General features: G+C 35.9%; 1 protein-coding gene across 1 annotated transcript in view; it reads left to right on the plus strand.

Moving 5' to 3' along the window:
* Positions 1-6,215, plus strand: part of LOC129789442 (uncharacterized) — an 885,568-nt gene that overhangs the window by 27,493 nt on the left and 851,860 nt on the right. The gene's annotated exons all lie outside the window — the stretch shown is intronic.

Below are 6,215 nucleotides of genomic sequence, written 5' to 3' on the forward strand. Positions count from 1 at the left end.
TTTCGCGTTTCTTGGTCATATGTTGACCACAACGTGAAATATTATATTTTTCAAAATTAAATTATATAGGTATTAATTAGTTTTTCAAAGTATTTGATTGAGGAGAGATGTTTCATAGGGTCCTCAAAAGGTAAAGACATAAGGGATTATGTATAATATATAATTTTAAGCCGAAAGCTTTTATGAACATTTCTATATAAATAACATATTTATGCAATTTTTCACAATTTATTTGATCTCACGTTAGTACATAAGTTTCACACTTAGATCCCACAAGTTTCACCATACCCATGCGATATGTTCAATATATTGTGGCTTAACGGACTGAACTTGTAAAATTTATTCTCCCTTAATTTCAATAGTAAACCCATTTTCAGGTGAATATAAATATGTGGCGAAAAAAAGAGCTTTCCATGTAGGTTCTACATTGTAGGTACTTTTGGGGCTGAATACCACCCCTCCCACTATGAAAATTAAAACACTTTCATGAAATATGCATTTTTGGTTCATGCTGAGAAAAATATGCAGATGCAGAAGGGCATGAGGAGATTCTAATATTTTTCATAGTATACGTGAATTTTGTATAAAATATAAATAAAAAAACGGTTGAAATTGAAATTTTCTGGAAACTTTTCCTCCTCCTTCCCTTTCCGCGTGTCATGGGAACAATTTGAATAATTCTAGAAGTTATTTCCAATTCTGTCTCTCCTGCATATTTCTTCGTCCACCTAGAGAATACAAAATGCATTTGTGAGAGATGAAAAGCCATAAATTATAAGCTTTGGGTACCGTTCCGCGGTTTTAATCTCTTATGCACATACCAAAAATTAACTCACAGAGTTTTAACTAACAAATGGAGTACCTTGATCTGGGAAAAGTGATAATTCACTTATTTCATTGGGAAGAATAGCAAAAAAAATTTCTCGATGCATTGTAATTATTTTGGCGATATTAAGTTTTCAACTTTAACACATTACTTTTTCTTTCTTGTCATAACTTATTTGACCGAATGACTTATAGAATTTAAAATCGATCTGTGCGGTGAGAATATTTTAATTAAAGCTCAACCAAAAGTTCTTCTAAAACAAGGATGAGGTAAAAGTAAAAATGAGTTATCGGAAATGTGCTTAAATTCTCGGAAAATTCTCCTCAATGTAGTCACATATGCGAACATCGGAGAAATACACTTCCTATCACGCTTCCCACCCATGCTTCAGGAAGGTGATTGAATATGGAAGGATGTGTGGTCCGAAAAGCTGCCAGTTTGTCCACTGATTCCATCAAATTGACTCTCCTTCCTGGAATAAATTAAGTTATATAGCCACACAGGAATCGCCCTCATGTTTATTCATTAGGCTCCCACGAGTTACATCTACCCCCACATCTCGGCTCTATGGAGCTTATTGAAATATGCATTCACCATCCGTCAAGTCCTCGAAACCTCAACCAAACTTTAATGAACAACTTTATACAAATTTTTGTTGAGTTTGCAAGTGCAAGGCTCTCAATTTTTTTCAAGAATTCAGGACATATATGTAAATTACAGTTTAGTCTATTTTATTCTAAAATATATTGTACCGAACCTGGACCTACATGTATTTCACTTTAGTTGGAATACCAATTTGAAAAGATATTATAAGTAAAATTAGTCCTTAAATTGTAGAAAAGTTATTGAAGTAATGAGCTTTCAATTTTATCTATTTATTGTGAGTTATGAGAAGATTTTTCCAATAAAAAGACACATAACTCCCTCGGCTATTGCCTGAAGATTGATTGAAACCGGGATCTCCATCCAGATCAGCATCCGCACGTTTGGTGTAAGAAGGGATTTCAATGAAAAGGGATGAATGAAAATTCCAGCTCTTTATAAACAAAAGAACCATAAGTACATAGTTTGGGGGAGTATTTAAAATCAATACCCGGCACTTTGAAACCTCTCCACCCCCTTAATCCAAGGCATTCATTCTGGGAGCTCTTTGAGTGGAAAATAGCGTGGAGATTCCATCAATAATTGCTGTGAGTTTTCTAGCGGCAAATTCATTCTTTTATTTTCGACTTCAGTTTTTACATTATAGTGGAAAAGTCAATCATAACGCGTCCAGTTATAAGAGTTGGTATACCACAACGCGGATGGGTCAGTCTATGCGTTGTAATTTAATTTGTGAGTAGTATTAGAGTAGGCAAAGTCAATTTTTTGTAAAATTTAGCAATTTGACACATTAAAATGCTTATATCTTAAGTTCCATTAGACCTACAGAAATTTCTTAACTAGTTCTGGAAAGGTATTGAAATAAGCTATAATCTGACATATATTTCGAAACATTTCAAGGTCACCTCCAGAACACAAAATGGCGGATTTTTGTTGAACAAAAACAGTTTTTTGCACTTTTCGTCCTGAAGGAATGGTCCTAGAGGTTTCTGATGTTCTAGAAAGTTGTAGAGTTTTGCAAAACCTTTAATTTGATACCAAATTGAGCAAAATCGGACAATCCGTTCAAGAGATATGGCTCTTAGAACTTTTCAAATTTAAGAATTTTTCAAATGGCTATATCTTCTAAACGGCGACATAGATTTTCTTCATTTTTGGACTGATGAAAGATATTAAGTCAGGCTACAACATATCAAAATTTAAAAGATTTGCCTAATGGAGATTCGGAGATATTGCCCCTTAAAGTTAGGCAATTTTTGTTTTTGATTTTAGTGCCTCTTGCGGATGTTTTTGAAACTTGAAATGTTCTAAACAGTTGTAGGGCTTCTCAATACCTTTCATTTGATACCAAGATGGTTAAAATCGGTCAAGCCGTTCTCGAGATATATCGAAAAAACACTTTTTGCTTTAGGCCGCCATATTTGCTAAACCGCTTGACCGATTTTGAAGTATGAATTGTTGATGAAAACGTCTCACTGAGCTCTACAACATACTAAAATTTCAGACCTCTAGCTATAAAGGAAGTGGTTGACGCTATTTCAAAATGGCGGACGGCGGCCATCTTGGATTTCAAAAATGCGAAAAAATGAAATTTTACACCCACATTTCTATAGAAAACTTCAAACCGGAAGTCTCTATCTGTTACCGTTCTCAAGCTATAAGGCAAAGTTTAGAGTCCCGGACGGCAGGCCGGCCGGATCAAAAATTTTCCACCACCATTTTCGTAACGTGGGATGTCTAAAACGTGCTCATACAAAGTTTGAGCCCGATCTAAGGTGGTCGGTTTTTCCGACGATTACAATACTTGGTATGCCACGATTGTGGTATATCAACTAATATGAGAATTCTTTTTATCACATTTTACAAATAAAAATAGTTTTTTTTTCATACATAAAGACATCGAGTGTTCAGAAAACAAAATTAGGAGCAGGTGTAAATAAATTATAAAAGTAATCACATAAACTTTTGCTACACCTTGTAAAATTTTTAATCAATAAGACAATAATCTAGCTATTATGTGTTAAAGTTACGATGCAGAGGCATAATCACAGATTTTCCTGTGATTATGGTAAACATGAATGTATACCGCTTATTTTATAAAATAGCTCAGAAAACAGCTCTTCAGCAGCAGATTTTCCACACCGAAGATGGGGAATAGAAAACAAGTCCCAATGGACATTGGTTTGCTGTTTGCAAAGCCATAGAATATACACACAGGTTCTACACACGCATTTAAATAGTGAATGATGATGCGGATTTGGGTTCACTATTCCCATCGCCCCACCACTCGTGACATCAATCTTAGGAAGAGAAGACTCTTGCTGAGGCAATTTACAGAGCCACAGAGGTTGTTGTTCTTGCGACTCTCCCGGTTCTTCGCGGTTGGAATTGAGCAATGAACGGTACAAATAATTTTTACCTTTGCAAAGTTTGTCACGTTAGAGAGACTCTGAATGCGACAGTATATTGAAGATGAAGGTGCTGAAAGTTTTGGGTGAGGGAAATTCACATAAATTAGACATGGATCCACTGGGAGACTTCTGAGAAATTTTCTCTCTATATGTAGGTAGCGAAGGATATGTATGAGGTGGAGGAAGGAAGATGCAGAAATTGTCTGTGACAGGAGCACCTTTAATATTTGACGACACTGTGCCACTCTGGATATTTGCCATTGTAGCAAATTGTATGTGGCGTCTCTACGGGGATGCAGGAGAGTGTAGAGAGTTTTGGAATTAATGAAAAACATCCGTCAGGATATTCTGGGTGGCTAGGGCAATTTGCAGTATAGCATGCAGAAGATCAACACAGACAACTACCCGTGAACATTTCACAGGCCCCCTCTTCTATTTAGATATTCTCTACTATACAATGTGCTTTGGGCTAATTTCTCCCAGAATCCATTCATAATTAATAAACTTTCACCATCCCACACCCACCCACCCTTTAATGCCTTTCTTGCAGTGTTGACTACCCAGCAGAGAACTTTTCAATATACACCCAACCATTTCAAATACACACATTGCCACAGTTGGGCCACAGTGACGTCACTATCACTGCCTTCAATGGAAAACAAACACCCCATCCCACCACCGACTGGGAACTTGAGGGGCAACTGTGCAAAAATAATTGTCCCAGATTGCATAATTTACATCAACTCTCTCCCATGGAAATTCCACCGTGTCCTGGTGTATTTTGCAAAAAAAAGTTCTCTCAACAACCCCCCAAGAGCTTTTCTTCCAGGAAAAAAAAAAGTTGTTGCATAATTTTGAATAGAGTTTTTTTCCCATCTCCACCAAACCACAACTCACTCCTGTATTTGATCCTAAAGCCAATAAAGTCTCCCTTGAGGCTAAATAGCTAGAACCAAGTTGGACGATATTGATTCTCCAGATAACTTTATGCTTCTTCATTTCCAGAAGATGCAAGTTGCAAGTTAAAATGCATGTCTTATTATGTACCTTACGTACCTTACCTATCTGTAAAATACTGTATCGATTGTTTATAAATTTTCTTATTTACAATGCAAAAGCAGAGAAGTCCTTTCCCTGGTGAACAAAATTAGGATGATGCTCTGTTCCGAAGTGTGCCCCAAAAGTTTTTGAATTTTTTGGTGGGCGAACTCAATTTTATGCCAAAGCTTTCGATGCGCTTCGGCTCTTCATCAGTATTTTTTAGAAATAATAATTTAAATTTGTTGAAATTTTCATTGTTTTTTTTACATTGTTCTGAAACTACTATAAACTCTAATGTTTCGCGGTGTACGAGGTGATTGAAATATCAAATTAATAACTAAAATATCCTCTGACAGTTCATCAACGCGAATTTCGACAATTTTTCTTATTTAGAATTTGCCATACCGAAGCGTGTTAATGCGAAAATGCTTTGAAATTTTTTTTCGCAATTTTTCAATTTCAAATAATTCACATCTTTATGGTTTTCTGATGCGCATTGTGCGCACCAATTCAAGGACTTCCTCGAAACCTATCAAACTGTGATTGATGGTTAACTCAATTACCCAGCTACTTCTCATAACAATTCTTCTTCATTTCATCGCATCGGAATGCTTTGCGTGAAATCTTTTAATAGACCAATACATCTTCTTTCGTTTCTATACGCAAAAGGAGAGTCAGCCTGGAGTAATTTGCTGAACAACTTCTTGAACGCAAGTTAATAATGATGGTCTTTTGTTGTGATTATAATCGCGAAGATGCTGAAGAATTTTTGCAAGAAAAAAAATCACGCAGATGCTAATTCCCTGTGGCCTTCTTTTTCTTCTACTCTTACCATTGAGTCATGCGGAGGTGAGGCAGAAGCGCGAACTCTCTGCTGAAGGGTCAGTTCAGAAGTAAGGTTCTTCATCACTGAAACAGGAGTTGATGACATTTTTTCTTCTTTCCTTCATTGCCCTTTTGATCACCATTCAGATCAACTGACGAGGTTATACTTGTGGTGGTCAATTACAGGCACTTTTCTTTTAATTCAATAATATATTTAAAAAAAAATATATAATGATTTTGCTAATGATTAAAAAAATATATATTAGATAAAAAATATTTCACTTTCTTAGCCTTAAGAAAATAATCGGCTCACGTTTCCACTGTATAAGTAGATCTCGATCTATGGCGAGGTAAGAACTTTTGAACTAAATTCACGTTGTGTGAGAGAAGTGGATAGAAAATAGAATAATGGACATTCTTCTAGCTTCGACAGAGAGAGTAGCAATTGTGAGAGGAGACACGACGAAGAAATTGCACCTCTGTGTTGGAGATTAATCAAAGGCGAAAAT

This window comes from Lutzomyia longipalpis, chromosome 2, assembly GCF_024334085.1.
Source record: "Lutzomyia longipalpis isolate SR_M1_2022 chromosome 2, ASM2433408v1".
Lineage (NCBI taxonomy): Eukaryota > Metazoa > Arthropoda > Insecta > Diptera > Psychodidae > Lutzomyia > Lutzomyia longipalpis.